This window comes from Chiloscyllium plagiosum, unplaced genomic scaffold (genome assembly GCF_037043375.1).
Source record: "Chiloscyllium plagiosum isolate Xiang-an unplaced genomic scaffold, Cpla_swu_hap1 HiC_scaffold_15, whole genome shotgun sequence".
Lineage (NCBI taxonomy): Eukaryota > Metazoa > Chordata > Chondrichthyes > Orectolobiformes > Hemiscylliidae > Chiloscyllium > Chiloscyllium plagiosum.
Genome location: NW_028270153.1, coordinates 50,922,658 through 50,937,647, shown reverse-complemented (window position 1 = coordinate 50,937,647; position 14,990 = coordinate 50,922,658). Strand labels below are relative to the sequence as shown.

The following is a 14,990-nucleotide window of genomic DNA, read 5'->3' as shown; positions in this document are numbered from 1 at the left end:
ATCTCCTGGTACTCCTGACTGGCAGTAGAGTTGCAGTCAACTGCAACTAAACTAAATCTATCTGCTTTGAATTTGCCTTAAGATCTTGTGCCATGGGTGTCAAAACTGAAAAAAAACTGTAGTGCTCCAGGCTGGTTTGCAGACAGCATGAAACAAAAAGATTTTTTTGTGTCAAATACTGATGCAGTGAAATTATGGAGCCGTATTAAAGCTTGGGAATTAAAAGTAAAATTAAACTCTGGAGTGAAATTTTGACCATTGCTTGGAAAGAGTAGTGTGCAGCACATACTGAATGGGAAGACTAAAACAGAAAGGTGATTACAATGAAGGTTAAATGATGGTTACAATGATGGCTTCAACGATGGTTAAACAGTGACTGTGGTGTTAGAATGGGGTTGTATCGGCGAGGGATGCCACCATACCAGCTACCTGTCATGAGCAGTGTAACTTCATGGCTCTCAGTGAAGGGCAACACCAGATTTCCAACAACTGACCAGGTGCACAACAGCCTTTTCAAGATGGAGTATGTGCAAATGGTGCTGATCAATCAGTGGCTGAATGGCAATGTGTTTCAGGAAAAATGCATGGGCTAGAATCAGACATGATGGACACTTAGGGGCAGGGGAGATTGTTAATGAGGCAGATTTGATAAGATACAGCAAGAAAACTCATCAGACCTTTTGGCAGAAACTTTCTCAAGTACTGAACTTGGGAATAGCTTGGACTTAGCCAAAAGCCATAAGATTCAACTCTATATATATTCAGAAGTTACAGCGTTGAAAATAGATTTGGTTATGCGTATTTATTTCCAACTGCTATGCCTTTTAGTTTTACAGTGCCACAAGTTACAATCAATGCAGGAAATCCAAATCATGTTAATCTGCTTCAAAACAAACCCCAAAATGTAATTTTGTACACTTCCAATTCCAGCAATAAATGCCAGTATATTATCAAAATAAGAGTCAGAATGGTACCAAGTTCTTTTGCTCAGAACATTAGACACTACTGGCACCATGTGGTACAATCAAATTTAGCATTACAAGTTATCAGCCCAAGTCTGATGTCATCCAAGTCTTGATTCATATGGACACAAGGTGATTCAGTATCTGAGTTGTAGGGAGTGGTGCTGAATATTGTGGAAACATCAGTGAACATTCTCACTTTTGACATTATGATGGAGGGCAGGTGGAAATGGAGAGTGGGAGGGGAAGAGGAAGAAGGATGGAGAGAGAGGTAAGGGTCATTGATGAAGTAACTGAAGATGGTTGGGCCAAGGTCATTACCCAGCAAGCTTAGGGGCTTTTGTAGCACAGTGGTCGTGTCCTTATCTCTGAGGCAGGATAACTGGGTAAAAGCCACACCTGCTCCAGAGCTGTGTCATAACATCTCTGAATGGGTGATTAGAAAATATCTAGCATGAGGAGCTTAGAACTCTTGTGGCACAGTGGTACTGTCCCTATCCTTGAATTAGGAGGCCTGAGTTCAAGTACCACCACTCCAGAGATTGCCCTAACATGTCTAAACAGGTTGACTACTCTGAAGGTCCTACAGTTCAAATTCTACCTGTTCTCTGTCCTTTCTGCATTTCTGCACAGGTTGATTTGGAAATAGGTTATATACGTTTTGAACCAATTTGTAACCTATACAATTATTTAGTTGCCCGAGACCTGGCCTGAACCTAAGGAGGATTGAAAGATTTTGGCCAAAGCCTCCACAATTTCATTCTTTACTTCCCTCTGTATCTTTGGAAATGTCTCATCTGGTCCTGGTCAACATGATGTACAGTCCAGTCTTTCTAATGCATTTTCAATTTATAGTCACTAGTGTCTCAACTAGTTCTTATATTTTCCTCTAGCAATGCTTAGCAGCATCTGCTTCCTTACTGTCCAATACAGACCCTAATAGTCTCTATTCTTTACCACCTCATAACTCTTTATATTCCTATTGAAGATTTTGGGATTCCCTTTTATCTTGCTGCCAGTTTTTTCAAGTACACTCGCATTGCTTCTCCATTTGCTAGATTTTCCTTGTAACGGGTTATATTTAGCCTTGTTTGCATTTGTATCAACAATGTGACAGTCATACAAACCTTTTTCCTGCTGTTATGGACTGGGCCAGACCACTCAATATATTCTTAAGCAGGCAGCCCAAGACCATAACTTTGCAATTTGTTTCGAAGAGGGTACAATGTAAAATACCCGGATTGTGTTAGCTACGTTGACTACTAGATTTATTCACAAAATTACACAATGAAACACAAAGAACAGAACTCAGTCTATTCAAACTAGACTTAATTATGCTGTTCCAAATATACACAACAGTCCCAATAAAGAAACTCCATTTAAAACCCAGTATAAATGTAACATATGCTTACAGGTTGAAGTTGAAGGACAGAAAGAGATGGGGGGGGGAGAGAGAGAGAGAGGGAGAGATTCCACACAGCTCCCTGTTGAACTCCTTACCAGTTCAGGACTGAACTAAATTGCTCAGCTCAGCAAGAGAGCTAACCACTCCCATTTCATTATACAGGTTCTTCTAAAACATGACCACTTGGCCTGAAGTCTCATCTGTTTACATATAAACAAAAGGCCTCTCAAAATGCTTTTCATCTCTGTACCAAATCAGACTAATTGGAGCCCAGCCCGGTTTATTACCCCTCTGAAAAATATCAAGGACAGAGTATCCTTGAGCCAAGGAACATCTTTAAGAAAAAAAAGGACTAACTTTGTGACACTGTTTAATCTTACTGTAACATTTCATAATTTCATCAACTCTTGCTTTATTTGTCCTACATTTCACCCTTGTGAAAATATGTCTCACTGAACCTAAACAATTTCCTCTTTGAAGGAATTCCACCAACATTTGAGTCCATTTTATTTCAACCAGATCCATTCTCATCCATTTGAAATTGGCCCTTGCGTTATTAGTTTTACTTAGGATTACTCCTAGTTCTTTTCTATATCAGACCTAAATCTTAAGATACCATGATCACTGTCCCCTAAATTGTCATCAGCTGTCACACCACGCTCCCTGATACCAGATCTAGCGATACCTCTTTCCTCACTGGTAGAAACCTCTCCACACAATTATTTCCTCTCCCTGTTGCTTCTACAATTATTATCTCACCCCAATTTAGAATAAATAAGTAGCCATTATAACTACTGTGTCTTTGCTTCTTTCTCTTTTTTTTTGCAAATTTGTTTCTCTATATCTTTCCCAATGGAGTATGCCCAACAATGGATTGACACCTCTAATATTTCTTTGTTCTAACTAAATAGATTTTGCTCTTGACCCCTCAAGTTTATTCGCCCTCCAGCATTGTAAATTTAACCTCAATCATCAGTGACACTTCCCCTGTTTTCCAGAACACCTTCTTTCCAGAAATATCTCCTATCCAGTCCTGTCCTTTATTGAAGCAGGCTTCTGTTAACACAAGGACACAATTTTTCCATGTAACTGGCAGTGCCAGTATCTCACCAGTGTTATTCCATTGCATGTTTTCATGTTCATTCACAGTAAACCTAATTTGGACCTCATGATATTTCCTCTTTTTCTGACCTGGTCTAATTGTATACCTTCCTATTTCTTACTGTAGTATTATCTGACTTTTCAAATTCTTCGTAAATAAATTTTTTTGTCTCTAAAATTATGTCTGGGTTCCCATTCCCCCTGACAACTTAGTTTATTTGATATTCATAATTAAATCATACAAAAGGAAAATGAGTGATGAAGACAGCTGACAACTTTTTTGTTGTATTTTGCAATTTCAGCATTCTACAAAGACCAGATTTATGTAGTGGTGCAATTCAATTGAGTAAGAAGGCTAGAGTGAAACTATATCTTACTTCAGGTTCAATGCAAATCAAATGTTCGGGAAGTGAATGGGAAAGGTGCAAATACTTCAGATCAGAGCATATCACAACACTGGACCGACATGGTTCTTGTTCTCTTCAAGGTCACAAAAACAGCACTAACTGAAGATCTGTTTCTGAAGCCAGACCTCCATGGCTATGGTAGCAACACAAGAGCTATTGCAGCTGCACCACAACATGTTGTGTTAATTCAATATGTCAAACTGCAATGCCAGCAGTGAAGTTTTACATTCTGACACTGCCCTTGGTCCTCTGCCAGACTATATTATTCAAATTAAGAAATGCCCTGTGTTTGCTCCTGTTTGAATGGAGAATTAACTATTAATTGCTCAAATTGAGCTGTTGGAATCTGAATTAAGCTATTACTGAATTTCAGTTTGTCTCTTGGAATCCCAATGTCTGTTTCTCAACTCATTCTTTTCTCTCAGCAGCAATATTAGGATCAGCAGCAAGTCAGATCTGGCACAGTCATGGTTGTCTCTGAATGCAAGCTGTATCCTGTTGACATATGTGTCACAGCCAATGAAATGCACATTTGATGGCAACTTCCAACAAGATTGAATTGCACTCTCCTAGCCAAAAAATCAGTAGCATGCATTGGCAGTTATTGCAATAAGGGAAATATGCAAAGAAATTAAAAATCTAGAGGGAAAGTGTGCCATGTGAGTTTCATGCAGAATCATATGTCGCACTGCAATAGGTTTTATAGTTTTGTTGCCACAAAAGAAAGAACCAATTCAATTATAAACCTATTAAGAATTGGTCATTAGTCCTGAACAAAAAGTGAAACAGCACCTCAGAAACAAAAGATCTGACTAATATCCCTTTGGCTATATATCACAACATTTCTGTCAACTACATGCTTCTACCTGGCATTTTAGATCTAGATCTAAATGTTCATCCTTTAAAGTTAGAAAATTTCCTAGCTCTGCTAGTTAAATTCAGAAGAAAGTGTCCTACCTGGTCTTTGGGGGTGGAAAGGATTTCGCTTGAATTTGGGCCTGCTGCTGTACACCAAAAGAGTTCATTAGAGGCAGCCATCAGGAGCTGTTGAATACTGAGGCAGCTGACTGAAAGGCAAGCCATGGTATTCTAGCTAAAGATTAATAAAACAAAATTGTCCCTTCAGTCCCTATTCCTCAGAAACCACCCTTTCCCCCAACACAAACACATAGATACACAAGCCCTATCCATGCCAATCATGACACCACATGTCCCTCATCCTGTATGTTTTTTTATGCTCCCCTTCCCAACCTATGGCCACCAACCCACATCCATTGGCCTCTCACATCCTCCATGCTGATGTCTATACCTGCACGCATTGCTATTGCCTTTTTTACCCTCCACACCAATCAATGCCCCTCGATCTGCTCCTTCATGGTCCTCAAACACCATATGACAACTTAGTACCAACACATGTTTCCACTCACCACACTTCTCCCTTACACTCTCCAGGCCAATCATATAGTATTCAATGGGCATACCTCAGGATTGAAATTGAGATGAAATAAAACAGCATTCTTGACTATCTCTTGAATTCACATTTTAAAAAGAAGCTCATTGATTGAAACCCATTCATGACATTTTCCTCTTTCAACTACATAATACATTACAAATGCAAGCATTTGTAATGATAGGTGAATTTCAAAATGATATTATCATTTGGAACTGTCAATCTAACTATGAACCAGACATCCCAATGTGATAAGAGGTTGTGAAATCAGTCATGCATCACAGATCCTATCATGAAAGATCAAAATAGCAAGCTTTTGATCTACAACATGGACAGAATTTTTTGTTAACAAATTTAAAAGCCAGGAGTTTTTAAATGCCTTGACAATTGCACAACTGCAAAGCTTGACAGCTCGACTAGCAGTTTGACAGCTCCTTTGACAGTTTGATAGTTACTATAAGTTTTTTCAACATTTTGCCCATTTACACATCTCCTTTTACCAATCCCAAAAAAGCATTTAACCTCTCAAACCTCTCTTATGTCTCCAAATTGTATCACTGGACTTTTTTTAAAAGGGTACCCAGCTTTTTAAAAAAGGTTTCTGCATAGAACTCCAACAGCTTTACACCTTCTCCTGAATAGTTCAAAGGCCACCAGTCATGTTTTGGATGATCCACTTGTGAAAATGGAATATGGCAGCTGCGCCGTGGCAAAAATAGTCGGTGCCACTAAGCAATCTGACTGCTGGAAAGCCCTGTGCACCATCCACCTCATGATATCTACTTCTGGATGCCACTCTGGTGCCAGGCAGAGAAAGTTTAGACGTAATGCTGGTGCCCGGTTCACTGGTACAATTTTGAAAGTTTCTGGTTCCAGCACCATTTTGGTGAAGCCAGAGATCCTCTTCATCATTACAAAATTCAGGGCCTAGACTTCTTTCACACTGCATTGTTGAAAAGAACCTTTAGTGATGTTACCATTGAATAGCTAAATATGTATCAAAAAATACATAATTTAAAGTATAAGTAAATGAAAGGAAAAATGCAAATAAGGCAAAGCTTTTACAAGATTCCTAACACATTGTTTTGCGATTCAAGAAGTCATAGGCTCATAGAGTCATAGAGATGTACAGCTGGAAACAGACCCTTCAGTCCAACCTGTCCATGCCAACCAGATATCCCAACATAATCTAGTCCCACCTGCCAGCACCCGGCCCATATCCCTCCAAACCCTTCCTATTCATATACCCATTCAGATGCCTTTTAAATGCTGCAATTGTACTAGCCTCAACCACTTCCTCTGGCAGCTCATTCCATACACACACCACCCTCTGCATGAAAAGGTTGCCCCTTAGGTCACGTTTACATCTTCCCCCTCTCATCCTAAACTTAGTCCCTTTAGTTTTGGACTCTTCCACCCCAGGGAAAGGACGTTGACTATTTATCCTATCCATGCCCCTCATGATTTTATAAACCTCTAGAACATAGAACATAGACCAATACAGTGCAGTACAGGCCCTTCAGCCCTTGATGTTGCGCCGACCTGTCATACCAATCTGAAGCCCATCTAAACTACACTATTCCATGTATTTCCATATGCTTGTCCAATGATGACTTAAATGTACTAAAGTTGGCGAATCTACTACCATTGCAGGCAAAGCATTCCATACCCTTATTACTCTCTGAGTAAAGAAACTACCTCTGACATCTGTCCTATTTCTATCATCCCTCAATTTAAAGCTATGCCCCCTTGTGCTCACCATCACCATACTTGGAAAAAGGCTCTCCCTGTCCACCCTACCTAACCCTCTGATTATCTTATATGTCTCTATTAAGTCACCTCTCAGCCTTCTTTTCTCCAACGAAAACAGCCTCAAGTCCCTCAGCCTTTCCTCGTAAGACCTTCGCTCCATACCAGGCAAGATCCTAGTAAATCTCCTCTGCACCCTTTACAAAGCTTCCACCTCCTTCTTATAATGCGGTGACCAGAATTGTACATAATACTCCAAGTGCGGCCGCACTAGAGTTTTGTACAGCAGTAGCATGACCTCATGGTTCCGGAACACGATCCCTCTATTAATAAAAGCTAAAACACTGTATGCCTTCTTAAAAACCCTGTCAATCTGGGTGGCAACCTTCAAGGATCTGTGTACATGGACACCGAGATCTCTCTGCTCATCTACAATACCAAGAATCTTACCATTAGCCCAGTACTTTGCATTATAGTTACTCTGACCAAAGTGAATCACCTCACACTTGTCCGGGTTAAACTCCATTTGCCACCTCTCAGCCCAGCTCTGCAGCTTATCTATGTCTCTCTGTAACCTACAACATCCTTTGTCACTATCCACAACTCCACCGACCTTAGTGTCGCCTGCAAATTTACTAACCCACCCTTCTACGCCCTCATCCAGGTCGTTTATAAAAATGACAAACAGCAGTGGATCCAACACCGACCCTTGCGGTACACTACTAGTAACTCCAGGATGAACATTTCCCATCAACCACCACCCTTTATCTTCTTTCAGCAAGCCAATTACTGATCCAAACAGCTATGTCTCCCACAATCCCATTCCTCCGCATTTTGTACAATAGCCTACTGTGGGGAACCTTATCGAACGCCTTGCTGAAATCCATATACACCACATCAACCGGTTTACTCTCATCTACCTGTTTGGTCACCTTCTCAAAGAACTCAATAAGGTTTGTGAGGCACGACCTACCCTTCATAAAACCATGCTGACTATCCCTAATCAAATTATTCTTTTCTACATGATTATAAATCTTATCTCTTATAACCTTTTCAAACACTTTACCAACAACTGAAGTAAGGCTCACTGGTCTATAATTACCAGGGTTGTCTCTACTCCCCTTCTTGAACAGGGGAACCACATTTGCTATCCTTCAGTCTTCTGGCACTATTCCTGTAGACAATGACGATTTAAAGATCAATGCCAAAGGTTCGGCAATCTCCTCGGCAATCTCCTTCCCAGAGGATCCTAGGATAAATCCCATCTGGCCCAGGGGACTTATCTATTTTCACACTCTGCAGGATTGCTAATACCTCTTCCATGTGAACCTCAATCACACCTAGTCTAGTAGCCTGTATCTCAGTATTCTCCTTGACAACATTGTCATTTTCTAGAGTGAATACTGTCGAAAAATATTCATTTAGTGCTTCCCCTATCTCCTCTGACCCCACACACAACTTCCCACTACTATCCTTGATTGGCCTTAATCTTACTCTCATCATTCTTTTATTCCTTAAATACCAATAGAAAGCCTTAGGGTTTACCCTGATCCTATCCACCAACAACTTCTCATGTCTCCTCCTGGATCTTCTGAGCTCTCTCTTTAGGTCTTTCCTGGCTACCTTGTAACCCTCAAGCGCCCTAACTGAGCCTTCACTTCTCATCCTAACAGAAGCCTGCTTCTTCCTCTTGACCAGAGATTCCACTTCCTTCGTAAAGCACCGCTCCCGCGCTCTACAGCTTCCTCCCTGCCTGACAGGTACATACTTAACTAGGACACACAGTAGCTTTTCCTTGAATAAGCTCCACATTTCTAATGTGCCCATCCCCTGCAGTTTCCTTCCCCATCCTATGCTTCCTAAATCTTGCCTAATCACATCGTAATTGCCTTTCACCCAGCTGTAGTTCTTGCCCAGTGGTAAACACCTATCTCTTTCTATCACTCTCTATGAGGTAACTTATTGTATCTCCAATTTTATCCACCTCTGGATTTTTCTGTTTAGCTTCCAAGGTCCTAATCACCTGTTGGCGTACTCCTTAACTTTTTTCACAAAGATCATAAAATATTATTATTGTTACCTTGCATACAGATGTGTGTGTGTGTGTGTGTACTATTAGGTGTGGAGCAAAGTGGAATTACCAAGGTTACTTGATTAATTTTATACTATTGTCACATTATATATTGATTATAGCTTTATAATGAATTATAACTTTGGCTCGATATAATTGAAAAGAATTGTGCTAATGGAACTGTTATTTTTGATGATGCCCTGAATAAGTCAATGGAAGGCATGAGTGAGACATTAAGGAGAACAGTGTATCAAACTGATGGCTAGCAGCAGAGTGTCACAGTCTGGATGGTCTTATTAGTTATTTGTAACAGAATTTCAAATCATCCCTGGATGTAATTATTGGAACCGATTATTGGAATGTAAAAATATTAGTATTATTAATGAGGTTGTGCAGTAGCAAGATTTTATTTTCATTAGACATCCAATTCAGAAAAGAATACACATTATGGCAAGTATGAACTCCATGATTATTAGATAGAAAAATGTATTGACCAGTATGGACAAAGCTATTACTATTGTTCATGTCTTGCTGGTGGCAGCAGAATATCATTGCCTTACTATACAAAATGTATCATCCGGCATCAACCCATCTGTTTCAAACACCATTTAGTGAATTTTGGAACACAGTTACATATTCAGGAATTTGTCATGAATCAGGAATAATTTTGCACTTTAGGATTGGAAAACTGGATCAAACCTTATCCCCAAAGAATTGAAGTGCATTCATAAAAGAATCACATGGAAAACCTGGAGATATTATTCTTGTTATGTACATCAGTTAAAAATATGAAATAAATTGTTGTGCTATGTTTCAAGATTTATGACATTTTGCTCCAGAAAGGATGTTGGCTTAATTGAAGCTTGGTTTAAATGTGATTAAACTCACACAATACCAACTTTTTGCAGAAGATATTCAGCCCCAGAATGGAAATTAAATGACATGGTTGATAGAGGTGCATTTTTTGCAAACAATAGCTGTAACACAATCAGATTTAGTTATACAAACTATTGATTTCCCAATTTGTGATATTACAATGGCCTTTTTTTATTTGATCTCAATGAAATGTCTTTGGCAGGAACTCTAGAAGTGGGCACAGTTTTATCTGATACTATACTGAACCAGTCTTTGCTATGGCACTGGCTGACATCAAAACGTTGGCTTCCAGTCCAGTTAAAAAGAGGCAGTTTCAGAAATTGAAACTTACATAGCCCATTTACTGGATAAAGATCATAATTGAATACAAGGAATAAAATAGACTGGATTTTGCTGAAAATCAAAATCCATTAACTGAATAACAAGAAAACAAATTAGCCTCCTGACTATGCAATTGGTCCTCAGTGAGAATATTTACCTGTTATCCAAAGATAGGAGAAACTCACATGCATGAGCACATTATCTAGTAGATTCATGAGATGGAATATAATGTTTGCAATAGTGGACTTGTCAACAGCTACCTATTTACAATCAATCTGTTGAGGCTCCTCGAAACAGTAGCAGTGAGCTTGTCAACAAGATTGATTGTAAACCAGGTTGTTGTTGACTTCTGTTAGGATTCTTGAGTTAGTGGGGTTGGGGAGAGTGTGGGAAGAATAGAATACATGGACACTGTCTCCAGAGACAGACAAAGAGATACAGAGTAATAGAAAAAGGGATAGGAAAAGAGATTGCTAAAGAAAAGTGAAGAGAGAGATAATAGAAGGTGGTGTAGGAACAAGAAATGGAAATGGGTTAGTTACGATGGGAGTAGTCTACACAGGTTAGGACTTTGAGGTGTGGGGGAATGAAATAAACATGGGAGGGGGTGTTCAGGTTCTGAGATTGTCAAACTTAATGTTGAGTCCTGAAGATTATAGGGTACCGAGGCAGAAGATAAAGCGCTGTTATTCCAACTTGCGTGGAGCACTGTCTCTCAATGACTGTATTCATTATTGTGTTCCCTATTATCAATATCCTGGGGGTTACTATTGTCAAAAACTGAACTAAACCGACATGAAAAAACCGGGCTAAAAATATCAAGCCAAAGATGAGGGATTCTACAGTGAGTAACTCACCATTGATTTTCCAAAGCCTGTCCACTACCTAAAAGAGTCAGGAGTGTGATGGAATATTCCCCACATGACTGGATAAGTGCAGCTCCAATGATACTCAAGAAACTTTACACCATCCAGGACAAAACAGCTCACTTGATTGTCACCCCATTCATCACCTTCAATATTTGATTATTTACCAGTAATGCACAGTGAAAGCAGTGTATGTCATCTCTAAGATGTGCTGCAGTATCTCAACTGCTCAGTCAATATTACATTCCAAACCTTTGCCACCTGGAAGGACAAGAGCAATAGATGCAAGGGAACATTTCCATCTTAAAGTTCTCTTTCGGATGACACACCATCCTGACTTGGAATTATATTGTCATTCCTACACTGTCACTGGGTGAAAGCCCTGGACCTCCCTTCCTAACAGCCCAGTGGGTGTCTACACCACATGGAGTGAAATGGTTCAAGAAGGCAGTTCACTATCAACTACTGAAGCCCAATTAGGTATGGCTAATAAGTACTGGCCTGGGCAAAAATGCCCACAACCTGCAAAAGAAAAATGCAAGAGCATCACTGTCTTTTTGTGGTTGACATGCCCTCAAAGATACCCATGATACCAAAATCAATAAATTAACAACCTCAATCAGAGTAAAACAATGCAACTTTTTTTCATATTTTGCAGTTATAATAGTGATTGAGTTTCTTTCAAATATACATGTGGAAAACTTAAATTCTCAACTGGTGATTAATGTGATGCTTTTTTCTGTAAACCTATGTTCTCTGCAGAAACTACAGTGAAGTGATTTTGTTCTACCTTCATTTATGGTGATGCCGATCTTTAAACAAGACCTTGGTTGTACATCTTATTGAAAACAAATAGCTATCAATAGTATTAGATAATGATAAAGAAAGTAATGCATGAACTATTAGAAAGGTATTCAAAGCATAAATTCTTTGATCAACAATGTTGTCCAGAAAGCCCAGAATGGACTCCTAGCCTTGAGGTGAAGCCCAGCATAGACTCCCTGTTATACAAAGAATGTAATGCAAAACGTTTACCTTCATTTATTTATTTTTCTAATGTATACCTAAGATTTTGTACCGAGGTATCTTTGTACATAAGATGGTCCAAAAATGGCAACTTTGTACACTTTTTGCTGTTCTCGTGTATCCCTGTACTTGAGTACATGTGACAATAAACCTTATTTTAATTCTAGTCAAGAAACCATAGACATAAACTCAATGACACGTCTCACTTACTGCCATATGTCACCAATGTAGCACACATTGAGTCATGCAGCTCGAGCTGGGAATCTAGTTTTTAAGAGGCTTTTTTCATGGAGTTTGTAAGATAATATTCAATTGTTCTGAGTGGTTACCATAGGTGTTTTGTGCCAGGCTATACACAGTTGAATTCCCCATTCCATAACTTGCTAAGTAAATCAGACAATGCTGAAGGACCAGGTAGAGAAGGATGTAGAAGGCATGATACTTCATCCAGCATCACAGGGGGTTGAATCCAGGTATGTGAAGACTCCTCTTATACCTTCTAGCAGAAGTGTGTCTCAGCACCTCTTCTTGGCTACAAAGGAGTACATCTCCTTGTCATCCTGGAAACTGACACCCATTTTCTTGGAATAGCAGTAATTGAAAGACAGAAAAAATGCCAATAATAAAAACAGCACGAACTGCGATTCAGTTCAATAAAACTCAATTCACAACAGTCCACCTTTTATAATCTGACTAGAATTAGAAAATCTTTCCCAGGTTCAGGGAAAAACAGCTTTGTGAAAGCTGATTGCTTTTTCATAACTGAAAATGATCGGGTATATGACTCAGAGGTTTCATTGGATTCAAGGTGCCTCCACCAGCTGCATGCTAAATAGAAACTGTTGAAAGTATGTGTAATTGTCATTCATATTGAGACTGTTGTCAATGTGGAATATGGCCAAGCAAACAACATGAAGATCTGTTTCCTCCATCTCAGTAATGCTACTGCTATTTTGTCCATTTTTGTCCAGCAGTCCATCCCACATTAATACCTAATAAATTAGGAACGAGACTCTCCCCAGAGATGGCCTGACATTAGGACACAACATGTGCATTACAAATTCCATGAAAACTTGATTGATGCTTCTTTAAATAAATCAAATGACTGCATGTAATCATTAATTTTAAAATTTGTATTTTGTTACCTGTCAAAAAGTTGTTCAGTCACTGATCCCTAATGTTACCAGCAGGAAAATATGCATAAAAGGGCAAGTGAATCGCTGGGTGTGAGGAAGAGTAGAAGTATGTTGTACAGTTGAAATGAGGTGATCTTCCTTGTACGGTGGCACAATAAGAGAATTTACTGTATAGTGTGAAATGGAGCCATTTCTGTCAGGGAGTTCAACAATCTAGCGTGATCTGTAACAAGTCAGATGACTTTCACTGGGCCTTCAATGGAGGCATTCTGAAAATTTCTTCAATGGAGGAAGGGGTAGGGGACATTGGAATTAATAGAAATAATGGAAAAGATAACCAAGTATTAAGGCATCATTTTAATTGCTGTATTCTAGATGATGAAACATTATGGAAAATTAATACAATGATTTCAAATGTTTTCTTCAGACTAGATGCCACTGCACAATTAATACATTTTCTAATCAGGGAAATTAAGATATATTGGGTATACTCATAACTGAAAAAAAACTACTAAGTTTTGTCATTTAATTTTGTGCAATTTAAGAAACAATGTTGAATTTATTTTGCTCATCTAGTTGTAACAGGTGGACTTTTACTTCAAGTTGTTTCATATTTCTGGATAAGTCCTACAAATCCATACTACTCCATTTTAAATGGCCAACTCTTTAGTTTTTAAAGAGTGATCCCTACTTCTATATTCCACCATTAAAGGAAATATCCTTGTTATATTTATCCTGTTATAATCCCTTGGGATCTTATATAAATAGCTTCCCTTTATTTAGTCAATCTAACATTTTATGATTTGAAATACCTTATCAAATGTCCTCTCTGCTTTCTCTGTTTCAAGAAAAGCTCCCTTAGCTCTCCTAATATCAGAGTCAAATAAGCAGAAGTTTGGACACTATATACTTCCTCCCTACCAACTCTCTGCCTGCTATATGAACTGCAGCAGTTCAAGAAGGCCTCAAACTACCACCTTCACAAGGGCAGTTAGGGATGACAATAAATGTTAGCCTTGTTCAATCAAAAAAGCCAGTGAAGGTTTGGGAGGCTGGAATTGCTTGACCAGGTTGCTCAGTAGGATACAGGTACCTGTTTCAATTGCAACAGCTTGGCCAGGTCATCAAATACAATGGACCCCACCCTGTTTCTGCTGATCTCCCAACAGTGTCTGATCCCCGCCCCATCTCACTCATCTTTCACGCAGTTAGTCAGGCCACTGTCACCAGGCTATACCCTGGATGAAAAATGCAGACCTGGCCTGGTGCAGAAACTGAGGAAGGTTGCTTAGATATAGGCTCATGGGCATCACCAGGTTCTAGTGTAAGCCTTGCAGCAGCCTGAAGTCAGCTCAGTTCCTGGACTCAGAGAAACACTCCCAGATCACGTCTGTGCCATGTTGCTTCAAGCTGTATCTGCAGGGGTTGTAAGGAGCAAAGTGGAAGACAGTGGGCACATACTGTTTAGGACAGGAATGTAAGCCAAGTTTTTTTTTAGCATGATTATCTATTTCAGTTTTTTTTTCATTTTGCTTGCATTTTTCAGGAGTAAATTAGTTAAGCCAAGCAAGGATATGTTCAATGTAAGCTTATATTATTTTTCTATTTTACCATAAGAAA

At 39.2% G+C, this 14,990-nt stretch overlaps 1 protein-coding gene across 1 annotated transcript in view; it reads right to left on the bottom strand.

Annotated features, from left to right (window-relative positions):
* LOC122560041 (docking protein 5-like) overlaps positions 1–14,990 on the bottom strand; it is a 419,354-nt gene that overhangs the window by 185,481 nt on the left and 218,883 nt on the right. The gene's annotated exons all lie outside the window — the stretch shown is intronic.